At 41.0% G+C, this 24365-nt stretch overlaps 1 protein-coding gene across 1 annotated transcript in view; it reads left to right on the top strand.

Moving 5' to 3' along the window:
• Positions 1–14939: 14939 nt before the first annotated feature.
• Positions 14940–24365, top strand: part of sulf1 (sulfatase 1) — a 68928-nt gene continuing 59502 nt past the window's right edge. The window contains exon 1 of the mRNA XM_038727575.1: positions 14940–14988. The gene's annotated coding sequence lies outside the window, so the exon portion shown is untranslated. The remainder of the gene's footprint in view (positions 14989–24365) is intronic.

Genomic DNA, 24365 nt, shown 5'->3' with positions numbered 1-24365 from the left:
CCCAACACACTGTCATCTCAATGCGTCATAACTGACGCTTTCAGACAGCGTGACAAAGCGTAAGCATTTTACGCTAGAGGTTCAGCGTCCATATGAAAGGCCCCCGTTTACTACGTTGCAGCATGTTTCAAGATAAAGTGCATTTTTAAGGTAAGATAGGTTAAGCTAACTTTGAGTTCTGTTGTTTGTTAAAGGGTTTGCTGTTTCAACATGTTATTGTTGTTATTTTCTCCACAAGGGACATTTAGCCTTCACTCATGTTGTTGTATACTGTTTGAGAAGCTGGGCTTTATCTGTATTGCTAAATAGCAATACTATTTGTTGCTCAATAATATATGGAGCAACAAAAATCAGCACTGGGACTTTGCAGATTTTGTAGCTGTGTAGTAGTTTTATGAATCCATCCCTCTAACATGTACGCTGCATGTAAAGTGAAAATATAATGTAAATGTAAAATTACTATAGGTTTTTGTGTTTTATTTGAGTAGCATGTAAGTTTGTTTTAAGTGTTAGGAACACATCTTAAATCCATTCCACATCCAAGTATGAATTGTTTAAACCACAGGCAGCAGAATGAAAATAGTCCTCCTCGACCATCCTTACCCCAACATTGTAAACCAGAAGATATCCATCATTGTTGTGTGGATAGTTGAGGCTGTTAGGTTTGGCAGGACTTGTGTTGAAGGACATACTGTCTGGATTAAACAAGTGTTGTGTTTTTTCTAGCTGAATAGTTTTCCTAACATTACAGCTGTTTACTGTGGCCCATTTATTGGCCAAACGTTTTACAACACATGATATGTAAATACAGACATTAGTTTATTTAGTGTTTTTTCCATAAAGATCACTGTGTCAGTCTCTCTCTTTTTTTTTTAATGATAAATGACATGGAAATGGCTTGGTGTGTTGTCTTTAAAAGAAAAAGATCACTACTGGGATTAGCAAATGCTTGCCATGATCCTTTGGAACCACATGAAATACATGATGTTCCAAAGAGTTGTTCGAAAAATCCAGAAGGATTATATACTGCATGGATAAACAGAAATCCTGTTGTGATCTCTGGCTGATTGTGAGGCTTTTCTGTCAAATCTCTGTAAAAGTCACAGGAGGCCCCGGAGGCTTGAGCATACTCCTGCTTTAAGGTTCATTTGTGAGACCTCTGTCAGTGAGAACGGTAGTCTGAGCTGTCTTGTCTGTATCTCCCTTTTCTTCCTGACAGACTAATTCATGGTTCTTCTCCCTGACCATGATGTGGTCAGTGTCTCGGACGCTTGGGGGATCTTTTCTGTATTGCACATTGGCAGGCCTTGTGGTGGGTGAGGCTTAGACCTAGGTCAGATGACTCATCCAAACTCATGCTCGTCTCTGAATCTTTGAGCTCGTATTTGTCTTATTATTGTTTCAAACGCGAGGTTCTAATCTCGGAAATGTTTGTGTTTTACTTGAGTGGATGTGTTTTAGTCCTGTCTGGAGTGGAATTGAAACAAAATGTTGTGGCAGGGACATGAGGGCACTGTGAACCCAGTCATATCTATTGTCAAACTGCTTTGTCTCCAACATCCAGCTCTATCTCCCTCAGGGTACTATGGAACACCTCCATTGCTGCAGTTGTTCTTGGATTTTGTTTCACCATCAGAGCTGATGGTTTCACTATCCTGTACTCCAAAAGCGCCAAAGATCCCTCCGGAACTTTTGTGTTTTCATTAACATATAAAGTTTCAGTGAATTTATTGAGTCTGCACATGGCTTTTTACTCAAGCTGTGATTTATTATACAATCTCCTGCCGCTTTATTCTAATTGGCTGCCAGCATACTTCTTTGTGCTTTCACAAATTCATCAAAGCCTTCTGCCGGAGGCTGCTGGTGGACAACTGGGTAAGATGTGTCTGTGGAGCCTTAATCCTTTGCCTCACCTTTTTTTATAGATTCACGCTCATTTACTCTGTGTAGCAAATGTATCTATATTTTTTGTTGTCTTGCCCAAATATTAAGTAGAAGTAGCACATGATTACACTACGTTCTGCCTACAATGCAGCGTTGTGCTTTATCACAAATGCCAGATCGTTTACCCATCATTGTAGTTTAATGAAATGGTGGAATGACCTTCTCTAGCTACACGGAGAGTGTTACATTTGTGCGTTTTATCTACAAGGAAATCCTGTGAAAATTACTCATTATACCTTTTGTAGCCTCTTTAACTTTACGGTCAGTAGTTACCACACACCGACTAGCAGGCCACTGCTTAAAAGTCCCCAGGGTTGTTTCCAAGTTAGGAAATACTGCCTTTTCACATTGTGCACCCTCAACATGGAACTCCTTACAAAAGATTTTTAGGGTACCAGTCCCTGGATGCACATGTCCTTAAAGAGGAGTGTAGATGCTTCCCATAGACTCTTTAAGTGTATGTATAGGTGTCTTGGAAGACGTTTAAATGTAAACGTCTTGTGTGTCAATGTAACATTTAAATGCTGTTTTGCTGTCTTTCTTGTCCAGGTCTCCCTTGAAAAAGAGATTTTATCTTATTCATGGTTAAATAAAGGTTAAAGAAAAGAAAAGAAAAGAAAAGAAAAGGGGAAAAAAAGGGAAAAATGGGGTCGGCCCTATGTTCCCCAGATTGATATGGCACATAATGGGAACATGACAAATGGTGCTACGTTCCCAGGGTCATATGTTCCCCAGATCTAGGGTTAGGGGGTTAGTACCGTGAGAACATGGATAGGCTCCCGAAAACCTCTTCATAGCTGATTTCTTTTGCAATAGTTATTATCTTAATCCAGATGCTGTATAGTCCATGTGTTTACTCATCTGTGAGATTCGCCATGACCAATCAAACATGATCAGAGGACACTAAACCAACATCAGTTCTCCCAACAGATGCTAATTGGATTCATATTCTAGTAAAAGCGCTGTCATGTTACTGTGTTTCTTTTGTCTAAGCGGAGATTAATATGTGTAGGATGTTTAGATGGAGAGACTACGCAAGAAATGTTGATAAATCGTCAGATCTAAATGATACCATGGCCTTGTAAATGATGAGGAACATTTGTGGTTTGGTTATGTCTGCCCTTGGCACTATTAAAAAAAACAAAACAAAAAAACATTGATTTCGAAGTGATCTTTGAAACCTTTAATGATTAAAGAGTGTTTCTAACAAAATACTGTTTGCCTTTGTTCCTTTCCTTCCTTTCTTACTGTAATGAATTCCTAAGTTCTAGATAACCCATTGCTCTTAACCTCCCGTTATAGAAACTGCATAAGCGGTAGAAATAATATTGAATCATTTGATTTGGCAATAAAGGCCCTTCTGTAGTGTCCATGTTACTTCATCAGGGCTCCAAGGGACAGCGTGCAGGAAAAGGGTGGAGAAGGATTGAATGATGATGCTGTTACTGGCCAGTCGGGAGAGGAGGAGCTGTGTGATCGGCTCTGTTCAATAACCTCAAGTGGATGTCTGACCACAGAGGGCCAGAAAATGTCTGTACTAATGCCAGAAGAAGGTTGACGGCTTTAAGCTGCTTGACACCTGCTGCTCCTCTGTTTTCTCTCATTCCCTCTGTTCTCTCCTCTTATGTGTCGTGTCCTTTAGTTGGCAAGTGGTGTATGAGTGGTCTTTAGTTGCCTTTCCTTTTGCACATACTTGTCATCGGCATTAGCTTCAGTCAGTTGATGATGGCCTCTGGCTTGTAGGTCATAGCAGGGAAACTGGCTAAGGACAGATTAATTGTCACAGTGCGTGTAGCATTGGAAGTGTTTGGTTCTCTTATTTCCCAATCACCAAGATGACGCTGTTTCCCCTCATCAAAGACCAACGCTGCCAAGAGTCTGATCTCAATTTCCCAGCATTGCAGTGCGAGGTGGAATTTTTCAGGGGTCATGATACATTAGTTTCAGCTTGGTTGAACTGGAGCACGATGGACAGACATTAACAAGTCACATTTGTTGTTTTGAGGGAGTTTGTCATGCTTAAGATGTTAAGAGTATCAATATACAAAAGTCCCTGCACTTTTTACAGCAGAGCTAGGAGGACATTGTGTCTGTGAGTCATATGTGTTTTGCTCTGGCTGTACAAAATGCTTTCCATTTTTCTGGGTTTCCATTTTATGATTTTTTTTTTTTTTTTTTCAACAAAGAATGACTGGATGTCTAAACCAGCTGTCCCAGATTGTTTTTTTCACTATATACACCCTAAGGACCGCTTAAACCTCCCTTTTTATTGAGCACCATTTCAATCAAAAGTCTGTAAATGTAGTGTTTGTCTAAATTGACCTCCTGGAACCTCAGCAGGTAGTTTGAACCACGGGAATAGGGTTGACTCAAAAGAAAATGTTGTTAGAAGGTTACACAGCAGGTAGGCTACCTCAACCGCCCGCTTTGGAACAATTTTTCAGCCTCCTTGTTTACAAGTACAAGGGACCAAAAAGATCTAGAGAAGCGGGCGGAAAAATGGTACTGTCTTGTAAAAGTCTGTAACCCACAAGTGTGAGTCTATAGAACATGTAGGGTAGGCATGCAGGCCGATTTAATAGTACATGATCTTACTGGTGTCAGCACATGAGTGAACATGAAAATAAAATTGATTTATTGGAGAGGGAAACACCGCTTTTTGGTATCCAAAGCAACTTTGTGCTAAATGGGTAGAAACATCACCACTACTATACAGAATGTATATGACATGGGTTGTGAGCTTTTTATAGAGAGCATATCCACTAGTCTTACTTGAAGTCCGATATTTATGAATTGAGAGGTCTGCTTGCTTTCATTTACGGCCTTTTGAAAATCTCTCTCTCAAACCAATGCTTTACAGTGATCCATTCATTTGAAACCTCGTAAGTTTACATTAACAACCTAAAAGAGGCAGTTATCAAATCATTCAGTTCTGGACCTAGTACGGTTATGATTTTATTTTTATTTTTTTTTTTACAGCCGATGACTTCTGTGTACTGTTCTGTTCTCTCTCGTCCTCTGTCTCTTTCATAATCTCTGTGGGGCAAAATCTGCCTGTAAAATCCCTCTTTAAATTGCTTTTGATATTTATGTCACACTCTGGCTCATCTCAAAAAGGGGGCCAGCAAATGAATGAAGAGGAATCAGTGATAACCCGAACAATTTTAATGTTCCTCCATGATGTCAGAGAATGTTTAGCTCATGGTTGGACTTAGCACACTGAAGTTTGAGAGTCTTTCAAGTCTAGGCCAAACAATGAAGGGTTTGGGGGCTGATACTAGCTTCTCAGATACATTTCCATAAAGCTGAGAGGTGCTCGGGACTTGCCAACAGTTTTGAGGGAGAAAAGAGAGAAGAGCAACTAGAGAAAAGAGGAGAAGGTTGTTGAAAATTTATCTTGCCAGCAGCTGTGGTCGTTTTTTTTTGTTTTTTTGCCTCTGATCAAACAGGCAGTGAAGAAGTGTGAGGAGGTTGAACTGTGCCAGATCTCCACAAGAGGGCACAGATGATGTTGCTGAAGGAGGCTACCTAAATCTCCTCCTGGAGTGTTTCTAATGCCTTGTTGGAAGGACTCTTTATGTTAGCCCCTGTTCCTCGCTCTGGCAGTTAATCTCCTGGTATAAATCACATGTCTAGTTTGTGCTAAAAGAATCTGTGGTTGGAGAATGTTCTGTAATAACAGCTCAATGTCCACTTAAACGCAACTTAAACTTTGGCATTTAACAGGTTTGGAAAGATACAGGTTATCTTATTTTTTTTTTTTGCCTCTGTTTTGGGTGTGAAATTTAAGGGTGAACCGTCCTTTCAGGAGGCTACAATGTAAAGGGTACAGAGTGAGGTTACAAAATACTAAGAACAGAGGTGGACATTTTATGGATTAAATTATTAGCCTAATTGATTAATCAAGCAAATAGTTGTCAGATTAATCAATAATTGAAAATCATAATTTGTTCCCACTGTCAAAGTTAACCTGAAGGGACTTACTTTAGTATATTTTTAAGCACTTACCTCATACTGCCTTTCAACGTAGCTTTATAGGTTGACAAAAAAAAACCTCTTAAGGTAAAGATGCATACTTTACTGGTTAATTTGGTCCAAGTTTCTTGGATGGTTGTTAAGATGCTCAGCTAAGGAAAAGTATTTCAGCAGTTGGTTACTCTGGCTTGCCAATTCTTGTAGCTCATTAGTTAGGTAGTACAGTTTTGGGTCCTTCCTGGTCAGATTTACCACGTCTTTCTGTCTCTGCTTTGCTGAGCAGGTTGTGAAGCAGGACTATAAAGTGATCATAGTGGTCTCACCTGCGCTTTTAGTGCTGGATGTCAGACGCTGACACAGAAGAGCAGTCGGGGTTTGATTTACAGGAACATGTGGTCTGGGCTGCTGTTTGTCCTTGCAGTTGGTGTGCTATTACAGAGCCTTTGACTCTCTAGATGGCCCCATATGGTGCAAAAAGGCTGGAGTTTTGCTTGGAATGAAAAGAGGATAGAGTTTAAACCCAGGCTTGTTCCTCGTTGACGTCATCGTTCAAGCTAAAGTTGGTGCTTTTGAATTTATATGTCCTTTAAATAACCTTAAACCATATACTGATCCCTATGTTTTTTCATTGCAGCATGATGTTAAAATTGATTATTGTACTTGTGTCATCACTTTGCCGTCATTTCTGCAGTTTATCTAGACATGTTATTCTCTTGGGAGGCAAAAACCCTTCTTTACATGAAAAATGTAGTATAGTTAGAAACCTTAATTCTGCATGTGCTATACTATTAGCCTCTTTTTCCCCATAAACCTAATTGATACCTACAGCTAGTGGTCAAGTGTAAACAGGCAGGCAGCTGGAGAGACAGCGATGTGTCATGGATATAACAGCCACCCAGCCCATAATGTAGCGCAGTTTGGATTGTTCACTCCCTCTTCTGTGGCTGTCAGGGGCGAACAGAGGCGAGGAGACGACCGCACAAAAGAAATATTTGTCCAATCTGTCCAAGCAAACTCCCCAATTGAGGACTGAACTTTCCCATCGCACTGCTCTGTGTCTGTGTGACATGTAATTCAAAGAGGAATGATGCTTTGAACTGAGACAGAGGCAGCCTTTGCATTTAAACGGTGTAATGACCACTGACAAATTACGCACCTGTTCCATTAAATTTTGACCTGGTCAACATTCAACATGTGAAAATATATATTTAGGTTTTACAATAATAAAGTCAAGTTTAGACTAAACAATAGCTTGGCGGCATTTTCAAAGCTCCTTTTTGCTTCGTAAAAAAAAAAATTTAAAGTCACGAGGAATATTGAAGATGAAAAGAGATTGGGTTAAGACCACTCTTTCTTGCATTAATGTTTTTTTTGCATATCTTAAATATGTTATTTTAAGAGTTTTTAACCTTTTTTAAAATAAGCCAAGTGTTTATGTCTGGACAATGATTACCATATGCACACATCGAATGTATTCTCATTGCGCCATAGTTAAAGGTCCGGTGGGCTCTCATCTGTTCAGAAAATGGGGTTTCCTCCTGTCAGTATCTCCGGGCTTTGCTACCAGCATCACAAAGAGCCAGGAAGTCTTGTTATGTGTGCGACTACTAAAACGTTTATCTCTCTCAATTCATGAGAGGGTGTTGGGTCTGCTGTCAAGAACCCTAGGTGTGTGTGTGTGTGTGTGTGGGGACTCAAACAATTCACCAGTGTGAAGTGAAAAGCGTTGCCAGGGTGGTGAAAGCAAGCTGTTTGCTCATGTCCAGACCCGCAGAATGGATGAGGACAACAGATGGGATTTCTATCTGGTGGACTTTTCTTCTGACCTAGCCTCTCTGTGTTTGGACAGACATGGAAACCTCAGCTAGAATGGATAGGCATCTTACTGAATGAGGGAAGACTTAGGGCTTTCATCCAAAGGGTCTGAATAGGATGCTGGAGACAGGCAGCGAAAGTTGTGTGTGCAGATGGGGGGGGGGGGATGAGGTCAATATAATGTGATTGGCCCATGCTGTCACCAATTGCTCTCCCTTTTTGACTTTGGGAATGGAAACATTTTTTAATTGTAATGATCTTACTGACCACGTGCATGTGTGTCCAGAGCATGTGCTAGATTGATATGAAATGGTGGTCTGTATTATAGTTGTCTAATGCAAGTCAGGCGCATCCTGGCCTTGCTCTCTGAGGCTCCATAGAGCTGTAGTACTATAAAACTTCAAAGCCTGGACTAAAGAAATCATCTGGGTTTGTTTCTCTCCAAGCAGACTACTTCTGCTTTTCTTTTGAGATCCATGGGGGGGATTCACAAAACAGCAGCACATTTTCAAAGAGAAACAAAGTGCCTCCAAGAAACAGTTTTTGGCTTAATGCAGAGGCCAACCTCAATACACCCTGAAGTTAATACCAATGCACTGTAATAGGAGAGACAGCGCTGAAACTGATTCTCCATGACTGGTTGGCTGGTCTTTCCCACCATATGATGATTATATCTACGTTACCTTTGTACAACACATTGCGTTTAATAGGAAAAAGTAATTTCTCCCCCTGGTATTCCTTAAGTAATGCGCACGTCAACCTTTGTCATATAGTAGGTGTTTGTCTTTCACTTGTTGTCCAGCCTCATGCCTGGGACTAATTTGCTATTGGAGACCCTGCCAGAAGCTAAATTATCTAGACAGCATGGCTCCCAGGGTCACAGGGGCACAAAGGTCCCTCTTTCATGATAAGGTATCTGGTCCAGGAGAGGGAATATGGATTTGTGTGGTTGGCCTTTCAAAAATTGTCTTCAAAGGACCAACACATGCACAGGACGCACAGACATACAATCCCCTCAAAGTATTGGAACGGTAAGGCAAATTTCTTTTTGTTTTTGTTATTCACTGAAGACATTTGGATGAAAAGATGATTATGAGACAAGAGTTTAGGTTTCAGCTTTCATTTCCTGGTATTCACATCTAGATGTGTTAAACAACTTGGGACATATCACCGTTTGTATTAGACCACAGCAATGTTGAGTGAGCAAAAGTAATGGAACAAATAATATTAAAGTAAGTAACATTTAATATTTGGCATAACCCTTGCTTGCAATAACTGCCTCATGACTGCGACCCATCGACATCACCAAACTGTTGCATGCTTTATTTGTGATGCTATTCCAGGCTTTTACCGCAGCTTCTTTCAGTTCTTGTTTGTTTCGGGGTGTTTCTCCTGTCAGTCTCCTCTTAAGGAGGTGAAATGCATGCTCTACTGGGTTAAGGTCAGGTGATTGACTTGGCCAGTCTAAAACCTCCCACTTTTTTCCCCCCTGTTGAAGTCCTTTTGTTTTGTTGGCAGTGTGCTTTGGGTCATTTTCTGCTGCATGATAAACTTCCTCCCGATTAGTTTCAATGCATTTCTCCGTAAACTTGCTGACAAAGTTTGTCCACTTCTGAATTCATTCTGCTGCTACCATCAGCAGTTACATCATCAATAAATATTAATGAGCCTGTTCCAGAAGCAGCCATGCACGCCCAAGCCATAACATTACCTCCACCATGCTTCACAGATGAGCTTCTATGCTTCGGATCATAAGCAGTTCCTTTCTTTCTCCACACTTTAGCCTTTCCATCACTTTGGTAAAGGTCTCATCAGTCCAAAAAATTGTGTTGCAGAACATTTGCGGCTCATCTGCAAATTTCAATCTGGCCTTCTGATTCTTCCTGCTGATGAGTGGTTTGCATCTTGTGGTGTGGCCTCTATATTTCTGCTCTCTGAGTCTTCTTCGAACAGTGGATTGTGATACCTTCACCCCTGCACTGTGGAAGTCGTTGGTGATGTCACTTACTGATGTTTTGGGTGGTTTCTTCCCAGCTCTCACGATATTTCTGTCATCAGCTACTGTTGTTTTCCTTGGCTGACCTGTTGGACGTCTGTTGCTCAGTACATCAGTAGTTTCTTTCTTTTTCAGGACATTCCAAATTGTTGTGCTTGCTATGCTCAATGTTTGTCCAATGGCTCTGGTCGATTTTCCTTCTTTTCTCAGCTTGACAGTGGCTTGCTTTTCTCCCATAGACAGCTCTCTGATCTTCATGTTGGTTTATCCTCTCTAACAGGAAATGCAGTCTTTATAGGTTTGAACCAAGGATGAAAACTTTGACTAGTCATGCAGAGCTATTTAATGTTTGGACAATCAACCTAAAAGGCAACACCTGGGCAACAAGAAACATCTGTCAGTCACATGTTCCAATAGTTTTGCTCACTTGAAAAATGGGTGGGTTCAAACAAAGGCTGGTATGTCCTGAGTTATTTAACGCATCTAGATGTGAATACCAGGAAATGAGAGCTGAAATTCTGAACTCTTGTCTCATACTCCTCTTTTGATCTTAAACCCAAATGTCTTCAGTGAACAACAAAAACAAAGGAATTTGCCTTACCGTTCCAATACTTTTGGAGGGGACTGTAGTGGTCTTGGGCAGGTTAAACCAAGTCAATTGATGCAGCATCTGATACTTATGGAATTTCTCCTTCCAGTGCAAAGGTAAATCCGCATAAATAGCTTACTAAAGGCACCGACTAGCACTAGCTTGAGTCTAATAATTCCAGTTCCTCATTGGGGTGAGTTGTTCAACCAAAGGAAGGATTTTATATATCTCAGGATCTTGTTCAAGAGTGAGGATAAAATTAGATGAGGGTGCAGTTGTGACTTGCTGACAGGTGTAGCGCGACCAGGGGTGAAAGGTCAAGCAAGTTTCCATGGCAGTACAGGTCGGGAACTGCCTCTGATAACTTAGACAGAACGACCAATAAACAGTGCTCTGGCTGTCACTTCGACAGTATATTGTTGGCTGTCCCTTTCAGTTAACAATGGTAGTTGATTTGACTTTGAGAGCAGCAGCAAGTGTGGAACAAGCGGGAAGCTTCCGGTCAGCAAACTGAGTCGAACGCGGAAGTCCCTGAAACTGGCGTTCTGTCAAATGGCCAGCAGGGGGCGACTCTTCTAGTTGCAAAAAGAAGTCCGGCTCCATTACAAATAATGGCAAAATGACCCTACTTCTCAGCTGATTTATTACCTCAGTAAACACTTTCATAATGAGTTTATGCTCTAAATAAAAAAATAGACCATAAAGCAGAGTATGCTTCAGGGCAGGATTATCTATAATTGACAAGTCGTTACCATGGCGACCTGTCAATCAGGCTACAGTGACTCACACCCACGGCACTGTGTAAATTTAACCAGCGCTATTGAAAAGCGTATTAGGAGTTGGCTGTTCACTTTCTAGTGAGTACATTTAGTTTTAAGCCTGTTGTTCACTAGACAAAATTGTCAGCCCTAAAATGACAGTTAACGTGAATTACAGATGCACCTAGCTAAGCAAGCTAGCTAGCTCCACACGGCCGTTAGCTCCACCGTCTCGTCTAAATATAGTCACGTCTGGTGCCACTGGTTGCAAAAAATCAACATGGTGGCGCCCTATCGGCCAGACTCGAGGCTTCAAAACAGCAGTCCGCAAACTGAGTGACGTCACGATGACTACGTCCACTTATGTACAGTCTATGATGTGGAATGACTTATAACCGTCAGAGATGAAGAGAATAACTGATTTCTGTACAGGGACATGGAATGAAATGTAATGAATGATATTAACAGTCACTGTCAGTTCAAGTAAAAGCATCTGCTTTCAGTTTGCTTGGAATGTAAAGCCCTAAAGCAGGCCTTGTCTTTCAACAAGAGATGGTATTAAAAAAGTACTAGCACCTATCTATCACTGTATAGAGAAAATGGATGTTCCACAAACCAAAAACACTCTTAAGGTCGCCAGGGTATTAGTATTTGTCTTACCCACTGTGACGAGCAAAAAGATGTACAAATGCATTCTTTCTCATTTAAGTGCCACTTAAAAACCACAGTTGACAGCGGAGGTGACACAGGCTAGATGTGTGTTATATACCTAGTGGAACAAAACTTGGTTTCAGAAGTGCAGAATGGGCACATTAACATCAGGTTAAACCAACATTTGGGAATGGGAGTGACGCCAAGATCATTAGAGTGAGAGAGCGAGTGCTGGGCAGCGTTGGGTTACATGTTGTCGACCCCAGACCTGCCCTGAACCTGTCTGTCAGAGGAGAGGTAGAGGCAGAGAGGAGAGTGACTGAGGAGGAGGAGGAGGAGGAGGAGGAAAATACTGATGAGTGACACATTTTGACACGCAGGCTTTGCTCAATGGCGTCCATTCAGCTGGACACTGCTGCTTACTTTGGCTTCGGAGGAGAGCCTAATCATATCTGATTGTATTAGAGGCATTTCAAGTCACACAATCATTAACGAAGGGGGGTGTGCGTGCGTGCACTCTTTTGATAGCTGGTAGCTTGATAGATTTTAGAAACCAAACCATCTGTTGATGATGATTTCCTCAGGATTTCAAATCAGGCACGGTCCAACTTCTTTATTCACATACGGTCGTTGGTCATTTCAGTCCGGTGGCACAAAAGTATTATTTATAGTAATATGGATCAACATTATGTCAGTGATTTGTTACATGGCTCTGAATCCAACACTGAGATGTCTATGGCCTGGATGTGACATCATGCAGGGAAGTGAACCTAGCGCTGGGTCAGGACCTAATGAGACCCACAGAAGAGTCATTACAGACAGTGGGAGAAAGTTAGACGGTTGAGAGTTCCTCCGTTCCTACTCCAACCCCTCCCCTTATCCCCATCCTACTCTTCCACCAGCTGGCTAACAGATGGAAGGACCTGTTGGCCCAGAAAGTGAAGGAGAAGAAGGGAATGTGGGTGAGGAGTGGGGGGGGGGGGAGAATCTGTGACAGATATATCGAATGATAAGCAAATTTGCGGATGCTTGAAACAGAGCTTGGGGAGAGCTTACGTCCACAAGGGAGGGAGAAGTGTGTGTGTGTGTGTGTGTGTGTGTGTGTGTAGAGGTGACATTTGGCTAGGGTCACCGATTGGGTTATGCAATGTTAGCGTTTGGTGTGTCTGTTTACAAGGCTTGTGAAATGGAGGAAGTCAGACTGTGCGGGGGAAGGTGATGAGAATGTCAGAGGATGGGTACAACTTGCGAGGTTGATAATGTGTGTGCATGCTTGCCTGTGCATGTGTGTGCTTGCATTTGTGGTCAAGGAGCGCTCAGAATGATCTCTGTCCTGCTGTTATTTACCTTCCAGGCCCTTCAGAGAGGAAACCAGTGGGTGTGGTGGGATCAACAGGGACTTGTCCTCCTAGATTTATACAAACACCCACCTCCTCAGATCGGCTGAGAGTTTGCTCTGTCCGTGTGCTGTTGAGTACAACATTTTAAGCTGTATGCACAGGTGGTAGCAGTGGAAAAGGAAGTCAGGTCCCAGTTTAACTGCTGTCTTTGTTGGTTTTAGTTTCACTAGATATATTGTCCCTTTTTATGATATTTGATTAGTTCTGTACAAAGTATAAAATGTGTATTGATAAAGTATCTAGTAACAACCATTTTCTGTTGACTGTGAACAAGCCCTCGAATAAAATTAGTGACTTCATATTTGGCTTTTGCGAGCCAATAGTAACCTTTCAAAATATTTTGAATGGAATATATTTATGGTTTTATTACCATGGGACGGCAGAAACACTTCTCTTATTAAATGACAAGTTTGAAACACCTGAAGAAACATTTTTTCCCTTGTGTTGACAAGGCTATGCACTGAATCACTCTATTTTATCTATGCTGCGTCAATAGTTATGTGCATTTTTTCTGTTAAAATAAACCTACTGTCGCTGATTGAGAGACCTCTAGCATATTGTTGCTACTGGCACCTGTTTTTTTTCCCACTCAAGCACTGCCTATCACACAAAAATAAATAACCGCTGTTGTTTCTACTCTTGTAGTTGCGCCGCAAATAATGGATGGATATGGGGGGAAAATAAAGTTTTGGTGGTAGGTGATATTCTGATGTGAAGGCCAGGCAGTGTTGTTAATCATTAAGTCATTATTCTTATTTGGTTGTATTTTATGGATAATTTCATGTCTATTTCATGCTATTGTCTTTTGTTCATTCTTCAAGAGGTAATAATACAAAGACTAATCTGGTTTTATTAGGGTGACAATAGCTGTAACGTTTCCCCTAGATATTCATTTCTTAAGCCAGTTCCTCAGGGTTTTCATGCAAAAGTACATCTGGCAGGGTACACCGTGCCATACTGTGGGGCCACTGTATATCAGCATGCTCTGCTCATCTTTGTTGGATATTCCAGGGAAATCTGGACATGGGGAGGCTTTCCTCCCCAGCTCAACTCAGTTTTCTTTCCCACAGCTCTCAAGATATTTTGGCGGCCAGTCCATCTCAGCGGGAGTACATTGTATATACTACTGTGAGGTGGTTTGCTTAGATTTGGTTGGGACTAGTGGGTGTAATGCAATCATATCTTTACAGCTCTGGTAAGGCACCAGGTTGGTGTCTTTTAGATTCAGAATGTAATCAGGTATGTCATTAAATTGTTATTAGCCATACCTGGTTGTAATTACCTTTCAGGACAGTTGCATCTCAAATCTTTTTTTAAATGCTTTTTTAAACTTTCTGTTCCATGAGGGCATTTATCCATTATTTTGCTGAATATTTTGTTTACCACTTTACTGCCAGTATTTTGATGGACTCTTCACTTTGGATGAAATGTGTCTTTTTAATACTGGTGACCTCACTCAGCAGGTGCTGGGTCCAGCGTGGCATTTTCTAATGTCTCAGGAATTGTTTCCTTGGCAGTCTGTAAATCAGCTTCAGTCTTTCCAGCTGTAGTTTTTAGCCTACTTTACAGATGATGGATAGATGTTAGATGATCAGCAGCGTTTTCCTTTGTGAATAATGACTCCTTTTTTAGTATCAATTTACGTTCATTACACTCAGCTACACTTTTACAACAGTCATTGCTGTATCTCGTGTCAAGCCCTCACTTCCTCTCTCCCACCATCTTCTCCACCTCCTACCTTGTTCTCTGTTGCACCTTCCTTACAACCTAAGACTATAAAATGCTAATTTACCGTTTTGTTGTCTCAGGGTTTTGTTTTTGGAAGCTGAGGGAAGACCTGACCAGACTGGGACAGTTAAGGTAGGTGAGAGACAGCTGCTCTGCAGGACTCTCCTCGGGGCTTTACTGTTCTCTTCCCCCGTGTTTTGTCCTGTCGGGAATGAGGCACAGGGCCATTCAGACTCATATCCCCGCCACTGCACCAACAGAGCTTGCTGTTGTCTGCTTTGAGGGAATTTGTCCCAAAAGCTAGACGTCACCTGGCCATTCTGAAATACTCATTTGAGTTAGACTGAATATGGTTCTGTGTTGTAAGGTTCAGACTTTTCTGCATCTTTCTTTATTGCTGTCTGCACTGAAGGGCATTCCTGGGAAAAAAAGACTTCATTTAATAATGTGAGAAACATGCTTGACTTGACGTTTTGAATGCCTTGTTGAACAGCCAGGAATGTTTGAGTGAGTGTGCTTTTATTCTCTGTAGAGTTAGGGCATAAAGATGGATGGCATCATGTCGGGCTGATTGACCCACTGGTGTGTGGCTCCTATGTACCTTGTGCTAAATGTGTTTTTTGATAGTTCAGTATGTACTCAAATTGGATTTATGTCTGTCTGAGCAGTGGGTTAGAGGTTACTCCCTAGAGAATGTGCTAAAATAAACTGTTATGCCCCTATCGATCCTTAGGGAGTACCCATAAACCCAAATTCCTCTCACAACTGAAATCCCCTTGTCTCTTGGAAACATGTTAATGGAAAATTGCAGGACATTCATTGAGCATTGAAGAGTTGTTAGGTGTTGAGTGCTGAGTAAATTTTGACTTACTTAGACTGTCTGCATAGGCTGAAGTGGTCCATATAAATGATAGATTTGAGATTGTTTTAAAGGTTTCTCCTGTATTTTAAATACTTTCATCAAGTTCGTCCATTATCAGCTATAGTCCCCATTGCAAATGGTATGACCTTAGCCCCATGAAACCTTTTAATTAGTCTTTATAACTCATATTAAATTAACTGGCATAATTTGTAAAATCCTCAAAACTTGCGAGCTGTATTCGTGTTGAAGAGAGGAAAGCAAACATCCAGGTGTAAGTGAATGTGTGTCTGTGTTAACATCCGTCTGTTGACTGAAGACACCAGCTAGGTAAAGTGGCTTAGACCTGCTGATAAGATCAAGAGATGCCTGGAGTTAGTGGAGTCCCTCTTTGCAGGCTGTCATTTCCTCTTTTACGTGTCTCCGTTTAAAGACATAATTGAACAACCTTTTATTAGCCTGTTCTTTGGCCTAGATGTCCTCTTCTTCCACACATTCTCTCTTGCTTGTCTGTCAGAAGTATTGCTTTTGAGACGGGTATGCTGCTTGAGCAGAATGAGCAGGATTATATTATTCAATTTTAGATTACGTAAATTACAATGAAGTGCAGATATTGTCAATGTGGGGGAGATATGACTGTAGGATCAAAAAGACAAGTGCCATTCAAAGTGGTGATCTTTTGAAACAGTTATCTTTGCACACATGCATATTAATTTATTTTTGCTTGTAATTTTGTAAAAGCAACAACACAGGTTTAAACGGAGCTTTCTAGTCTTAATTTTTTAAAACGTGCCCTTATGTTTACATCATCTACTAACAGAAAATTCCTTGAAATGTAGCCAGTCTTTGATGCAAAACGTCTGTTCCTCAGAATTTAAGGCTATCATCACTCAATAAAATATGTTTAGGGTGAACACTTAAGATATGCACCAGCATATCATCCTGGTTTTCCTCAATGGACTGCCTTTTTTAACATTGAAATAAGTCCAGACCCTGAGTGCTAGTATAACTCATCGGCAGACTTTGTTTTTACAACTTTATATAAAGGTTTCTGGCATTCATCTCCTGGACACGGAGTCTTCCCAACAGGCATGTTTTCCGGTGTTTGACGATTGTAGAGGAGTTGGACTGTACTTTTAAATTGTCATTGTCAGTACATCTGATGGGAGATATAACTGCAGTTAAGGGCGGGGTGACTCTCACTTGTACATAGACAGGAAAACCTTTTCTTCCTGTCCAGTCTAAAGCCACACCATGCCTCCAGAGCACAAAGAATCTCATGGCAATAATATCTCAGTTAGTGGAATGTACTTGCAGATAGTGTCCTTTGTCTGAGAGCAGTATGTATTCACACTGCATCTCCACCTAGCCAAAAAAGAGTTGCAACTAGCTTTTTCATTGTTGCTTATTCTTCCGTTTAATCAGGGTTAAATATCAAACATAAAGACATGTCAAAAGTTACATGAGCCAATTTGATTTTAAACTTTTTAATAACAGTTAAAAACTGTAGGCTAAATGTTTTCAATTCATAATACCTGGAAAGGGATATATGAAATTTGGTGCAACTGTAGAAGATTTAATGAGTTAAAGCATAGGGTTATTGGGATATTATGTGAAATTATCATCAAACTTCTTCTAAATATACATACTATTTATTCAAAATTTATATATTTTTTTCCAAAATCACCTTTCAACAAAGAAAATTTTTAAGCATTGCTTAAGTGGCAGCTTAGGCATCCCTGTTCCCCAGCTGTTAAAAATGACCCTGCCAGTGCCATGTGATCAATACATTTTCCTTTCCTTTTTCAAGTCTGTGATGGTCCTAAATGGGTCCTGCAGCCTTGGCTTGTCTGGCCTTTCTCCCAGCCACACTAATCAGGGACCCTTGTGTATGCTTGTCTGGCTCTTTCACAGCCAGCCTGGGAGCTTCCCTAATTTATGAGTCATTTCCTAAAGAAAACACGCCGCCTCAGCAAGTCCAGATATAAGGATACGGGGGTAGTTTAAGTGAGGTTTGATTACTGAGTGGGTGGAGGGGTAGCTAGAGGAGATGGAGTGATGACTGACCTATGACCTAAAGAGATATCTACCGAAGTTAGCATCCTAACCTGCTAGCCCCGGCCCGTCCTGTCTCCTATACCACTTTGTACTTCAAGAGGCGATAGTAAGATAGTGCAGCTCAGGCCTTCGCCCTGTACTTTCAGCTGGGAGACGTGTGCAAGCAGCAAGTTTGCTATGTGGCACAAGTTCTTAGATTTGTTTGGTCTAATAAATAAACAAAATAAACTTCCAAAATGTCAATAAGGGAATTATACAAATGTACACCTTCTGAATTCAGGTTCCCCTTTTCAAAACCACCGTGGTTAGTCTTTCTACTGTTACAACAATCACCGACTCTGGTTTGGTGGAAATAAACCCGTAATTCTCTGAGATGGCTGCCTCTCTGATGCCTGACCTCCCCTCTCACTTCGCTCCCCCTTGACACCTCTCCTGAACCCGCCATGTCTTTGGCCCCGGAGTGTAAATCACCCTGGTCCACGTCGGCAAACTGGCTTCCATCGTTGTCTGAGGCGTTGTTCTGTCCTGGTCCGGCTGTGCTCACTGGGAGACTACTTAGCCGGTTCCGTTCAGTCAGCTAGTAGGACCGCTAAATTAGCAGCATGGCTAACTAGCTAACAGCAGTTATGTAACAAAATTAGATTTTAACCGTCTCCTTAACTTTTTAAAGCAGTGCGGAAAGTCCGTTTTTATCTCTGGTCCCATTCCCACAGTCGGTCGCGGTGCTGGCCGCTTCAGTAGACTCCTTGGCCTCCACGACTGGCTCCAGTCCGCCTGCAGGGCTCACCGTGTGTGTTATGTGGATAATTTTAATATTTTCTGGCAAAGAATGTCTCTTTTTAAGACAGACGGACTTCACCCAAACAAACGGGGCTCAGAAATGTTAGCTGCGCACATACAGCATGTGGTGCGGTCCACACATGACTTACGTGAATGACTCATCATTCATGCAGCACACCTGGACACACCACCACTCACAGAACAGATCTCTGCCTCACTGCCACTAACAACTGTCTCCACCTGCTGGCATGTAAAGCCGTCTGCTCCCAGCGCTGTTCCACAGACTTCTATTCCTGTCATCATCACGCATAGACCAGTAAACCGAAATGTGCACATCCCACACAGAAATCATAGTAATCTCTTAAGGATTAGGACAACTGCACCAACTCCAGCACCCAGAACAAACTCATTTAAAATGGCTCTCTTCAATGTGAGATCACTTTCAAGTAAGACTTTTATCTTAAATGATTTTATCTTGTCTGCAAATCTAGAGTTTATGTTTTTAACTGAATCCTGGTTGCAAATGAATGACTATAGCCAGCTAGCTGAACTGTGTCCGCCTCAATATGATTGCTTTAGTCAACCGAGGGTCAGTGGTCGTGGTGGTGGGCTAGTGAGCGTGTATAGGAAAAATTTTAAATGTCATCAAGTACGCTGTGATGAATTTAGCTCCTTTGAAGTTCTCACTCTTAAAGTTGGAGGGCTGCAACCTATCATATTTGTTATAATTTATCGCCCCCCAAAACCGCCTGGAGGATTTTTATCAGAACTTCCTGAATTTTTATCTACTCTGGTTTTAAATTATGACAGAATTGTTCTTTGTGGCGATTTTAATATTCATGTTGATGACCCCAACAATGTTAATGCAACTGACTTTTTAAATTTGGCCACTTCTTTTAACTTCAAACAACATGTCAAAGGGCAAACACATAACCGTGGTCATACACTGGACTTGGTTTTTACCCTGGGTGTCAGCATTTCCTCTGTGGAATTAGTGGACATGACCATATCTGACCACAGATGTATTGTTTTTAGCTGCGATTCACCTGTTACTCATGCCGCCTCACCAAGCTCCGTGTGTTCTCGCATCTTTAATGAACAAAGTGTTTCAAAGTTTTGCGCAGTCTTTCAGAGCCAAAGCCAACACCTGTCTGATTCCAACACCAACAATCTGGTTGATCACTTCAATCATATCTGCTTGTCGTCACTAAATATTACTGCTCCTCTAAAGGTTAGGCCTACGTCTAAAGCTAGTAAGCAACCCTGGATAAATGACAGCATTCGCAGCCTAAAAAGGGAATGCAGGAAAGCAGAGCGCAGATGGAAAAAATCCAATCTCCAAGTCCATTACCTCAGTCTGAAGGATTTATTAATTAACTACAATAACATGGTTAAGGATGCGAGAACACACTATTTTTCTGAACTCATTACTACACATAAACACAATCCCAGGTTTCTGTTTAAGACTGTGGATCAGCTGGTAAACCCAACCCCTCCTTGTGCCTCAGCTGGAAGTAATGATGACTGTGAATTGTTTTTATCTTATTTTACCAATAAGGTGGTGTCAATCAGAGCCTCTATTACCCCCGTGGCCTCTTACTCAGAGGTTCCTCACCAGCAACAACAGAGTTTTAACCAGTTTTATCCCATCGACTTGTCTGAGCTTTTAAAAACAATATCACAAATGAGAGTGTCCTCCAGCCCACTTGATATAATACCTACAAAATTTTTACTAAAAGTAATAGATTCTGTTGGGCCCCATTTGATCTCTGTTTTCAACAGCTCCCTATCTACTGGTTGTGTCCCTGATTATTTTAAAACGGCTTGCGTGAACCCACTTTTAAAGAAACCTGGTTTAGATCCCTCCCTCCCACAAAATTTTAGACCAATTTCAATTTATTGCAAAGATTCTAGAAAGAATTGTGTCCAAACAGCTGCTCACTGTGCTGGAAAATAACAAAATATTTGAAAAGTTTCAGTCTGGTTTTAGGAAGTACCACAGCACTGAGACTGCCCTGCTTAAAGTCACCAATGACCTTTTAATGTCTGCTGATGAAGGTATGTGCTCAGTCCTTGTACTCCTGGACCTTAGCGCTGCTTTTGACACCATTGATCACAACATCATGTTAGACAGACTGAGGCACTGGGTGGGGATCTCTGGTACTGCTCTAGAATGGTTTTCATCCTACCTGTCAAATAGGAAGTTTTGCGTGTCTGTAAACAACTATGTCTCTTCATTCTGTCCAGTTAAATATGGTGTGCCTCAGGGGTCGGTCTTAAGACCCATTTTGTTTTCCTTGTATCTGCTTCCCCTTGGACATATTATCCATAAACATGGCATTTCTTTTCATATTTATGCTGATGACACACAAATATACTTGCCCGTCAGATCCACAGACCCTGGAATGCTGAGTTCACTTAACAACTGCCTTTGTGAAGTTAAAAAATGGATGTCAAATAATTTCCTCCAGCTGAACTCAGACAAAACAGAAATCCTGGTCATCGGGTCCCAGCAGATGGCAAATCAAATACTGCCATCTGCTGGTTCCCTAGTAAATCACATTAAGCCTGTGGCAAAGAACCTTGGTGTTTGGTTTGATAGTAATTTAAATTTCGAGCAGCACACCACAAAGCTTGTTCAATCATGTTTTTATCAACTTAGAAATATAGCTAAAATTCGATCTATGTTAACTTTTAAGGACACCGAGACCATTTTACACGCCTTCATCTCATCACGCCTGGATTATTGCAACAGCCTTTTCACCTGTTTAACCCAAAAATCTATTGATCGACTCCAGACTGTCCAGAACTCAGCTGCCAGGCTTTTAACCAGAACAAAGAAATATGACCACATTACTCCTATTTTAGCTTCATTACACTGGCTCCCAGTATGTTTTAGAATTGACTTTAAAATTCTATTGATCACTTTTAAAGCTCTTCATGGCCTCTCGCCTTGTTATATTTCTGACCTTTTAGTCCCATACGCACCAGCACGTACCTTGAGATCCTCGGGCAGAGGTCTGTTGTCTGTTCCAGAGTCTCGACTGAAAACTAAAGGGGACAGAGCGTTTGCTGTCAGGGCCCCGAGGCTCTGGAACAGCCTGCCCGAGGAAATCAGGTCGGCTGAGTCAGTGAACTCTTTTAAGTCCCTTCTTAAAACATACTTTTATAGGAGAGCTTTTCCCGATCTTATTTGACTCTATTTTATCCCTTTTATTTTATTGTATTTTACTAATTTTATATTAAATTTTCATGCTCTTATCTTTTTTTTTGTATTATTCTTTACACTTGTTAAAGCACTTTGTAACTTGTTTTTGAAAAGTGCTCTACAAATAAGGATTATTATTATTATTATTATTATTATTATTATTATTATTATTACCTTACATGTGATATGCTGCTCTCTGTTTCCTTGAAGAAAGAATTGGACAGGTGAAGAGTAGCCTCAGTTCTTACACTTTGCAGCATTTTATTTAACTGGCAGGTAAGGTATTATGTTGAGAAAATATCCTTACAGTACAAATCATTAATAACCCTACATGGAAAAATTAAAAACTTTAGCATGGTCACCTTCCAACTATTAAAGGAAAAATAGGGTCGCTATGAACTGTTATTATTATAGCACCTGTATTTTTAAAAGTGCATTAAATGGTCTAAAGGGCTCTCCTTTCATCAACACTGCTAACATTACTATGGGATAAGACAATCCTTTCATTAGATTATTATAGGGCTATGGTTCTTTTTACTGTGATTATATAGCTGTTTAAATATGGGTGCTTCATAGCTGGAGCTCAGTTTTTGTATCATCAAGGAAATAATCATTTCCATTAGGAGTCCGTCCTTGAAAAACAAGCTTGTTGCAGTGTAATAGGTTGACATAGGGGAACCCTGGACAAGCAAGAGACCTCCAACTTTGATGACAGTCTGAAGGTTATGAACTTTACTTCGAAGAGAGCAATGAAAGCTCTTTATTTCCTTCTTGTGACAGGGGTGACTCCTGCTCCTCAAGCCTGTCCTGCCTTCTCATTGTCTGTCCAAATCCATCTTGTTCGGGTAAATCTGTGCGTCTTTAGCCAAGCGGCCCGTTAGTCGCAGGCTTTTTGTAACACAATGCTACAAAAATAAACATTTCAAAGTGCAAACGCCAGCGTCTGTTCTCTCTTACACCGGAATTATGCATGGGATATTTCAGTCTGAGCCTTATCAATTGTCAGCGGGGCAAGGGTGGGGGTATATTTTAGCAGGTGTGTTCAATTTCCATCCCTTTCATTTATTTGTCAGATTATCACGGTTCCTTTGGTGCTGTGCGGTCCAAATAAATATAGGAACTACGTGTAATGCACCACCAGGCTGTTTTTTGACTCCATCAAACGTTTGTTATTTTTCTTTGGCTGGCTTGGTCTCTATATGAAAAGCTTCAAGGTTAAGCCAGCAGGTTCTGATGAGCTTCAGTTGTGATAAATGAATGTCAGTTTCGCAGAGTCGGCTCTTCTTATCTTCACCTGAGAGTTCACTTTCTGCGCTAGTATTACATAGAGATTATTGTTCAAATCCTTTTTCTCTGTCATTCTAATTTTTACTCTTTGTGCTGATACACTATAACTAAATATTTTTTTTTAAATAATAAGGACTATGACATGGGGCACTGACATGGCTTGCAGTGATTTGATTAATTCAAGTGGTTTTCATTTCACTGTGAACGTATTGGTGTATCACTTCATTGTAAATAATGCAGAGAATGCAGCGGCAGGGATTGTACCATATACATATTGTATCGTCAGCTGAATATAGCCATTTATTTGCCTTGCTCGGGTTTCTCTAAGCTATGTGTTCACACAATGATGTTTCACATTTGCCTGTGTTTACAATTTGTGTATATCAAGTGACCCCTACAACGTATCCGCTGAGGGGTCTAATCTAGTAAATGAGTCTTGGCTGGCAGTTGTTTTTTCGAAAAGGGCAATAAATCCATCTTTAATTGTATATAGGTTTTGGTGGTAATGGTCTGTATTGCACAAGATCTATTCCTGCCACACAAAGGCAAATTGAGCCAAGTCACTGCATCCTCAGCCGTTTATGGACAGGCTGTTTCTGTCAGTAGATCCAGATGTTTCTGCAGCACTTATTAAACTGTGAGCATATTGTCATAGAGGCAGTAAATTTGAGAGCGGGAAGAAGGGGGCAAAAACAAGATCTTTTCAGATTGCAGAGTTTTCAGTCTTACACCACACTTTCAGAAGCCCTCTTATCGCACCACTTTGTTCTTCTGTTGCGGTCTTGTTTCAAACCTGGAATAACAGGTGTTTTAATTTATGTTGTTCCTTAACAGTCTTTTTAGTTTGCCGCCTGTCTCCGACCATCCTCCTGAGCATGAGTGGGAGAACATGTATATCTTTAAGAATGGAGAAGAAATAGAAATAAATGCAAAATGTTTTGATTCTTGTGTTTAACTATAATATTAGTTATAGTTTTTATTTGTTAGTTGTTGTCTATGAAGATTCTCAGTCATCCAGGTCATAGTTATCCAACGAAGGTTAAAATGAAGGGCAACTGGACTTGGTTGAAGCTACTGGAAGACGTTTCGTCCCTTATCCAAAGGACTTCTTCAGTTCTGACTGACTGGCAGGGAAACTCAGCTATTTAACCTCAGTGCCCGAGATAACGACCCCACTGAGGTAAATAGCTGAGTTTCCCTGCCAGTCAGTCAGAACTGAAGAAGTCCTTTGGATAAGGGACGAAACGTCTTCCAGTAGCTTTAACCAAGTCCAGTTGCCCTTCATTTTAACCTTCGTTGGATTTGTTAGTTGTTGTT

The sequence above is a fragment of the Micropterus salmoides genome, unplaced genomic scaffold (assembly GCF_014851395.1).
Source record: "Micropterus salmoides isolate LMB-PRFRI ecotype aquatic unplaced genomic scaffold, ASM1485139v1 Ms_hic_scaffold_1, whole genome shotgun sequence".
Taxonomy (NCBI): domain Eukaryota; kingdom Metazoa; phylum Chordata; class Actinopteri; order Centrarchiformes; family Centrarchidae; genus Micropterus; species Micropterus salmoides.
Note: the sequence above shows the minus strand (reverse complement) of the source record. Positions and strands in the feature narration are given on the sequence as shown.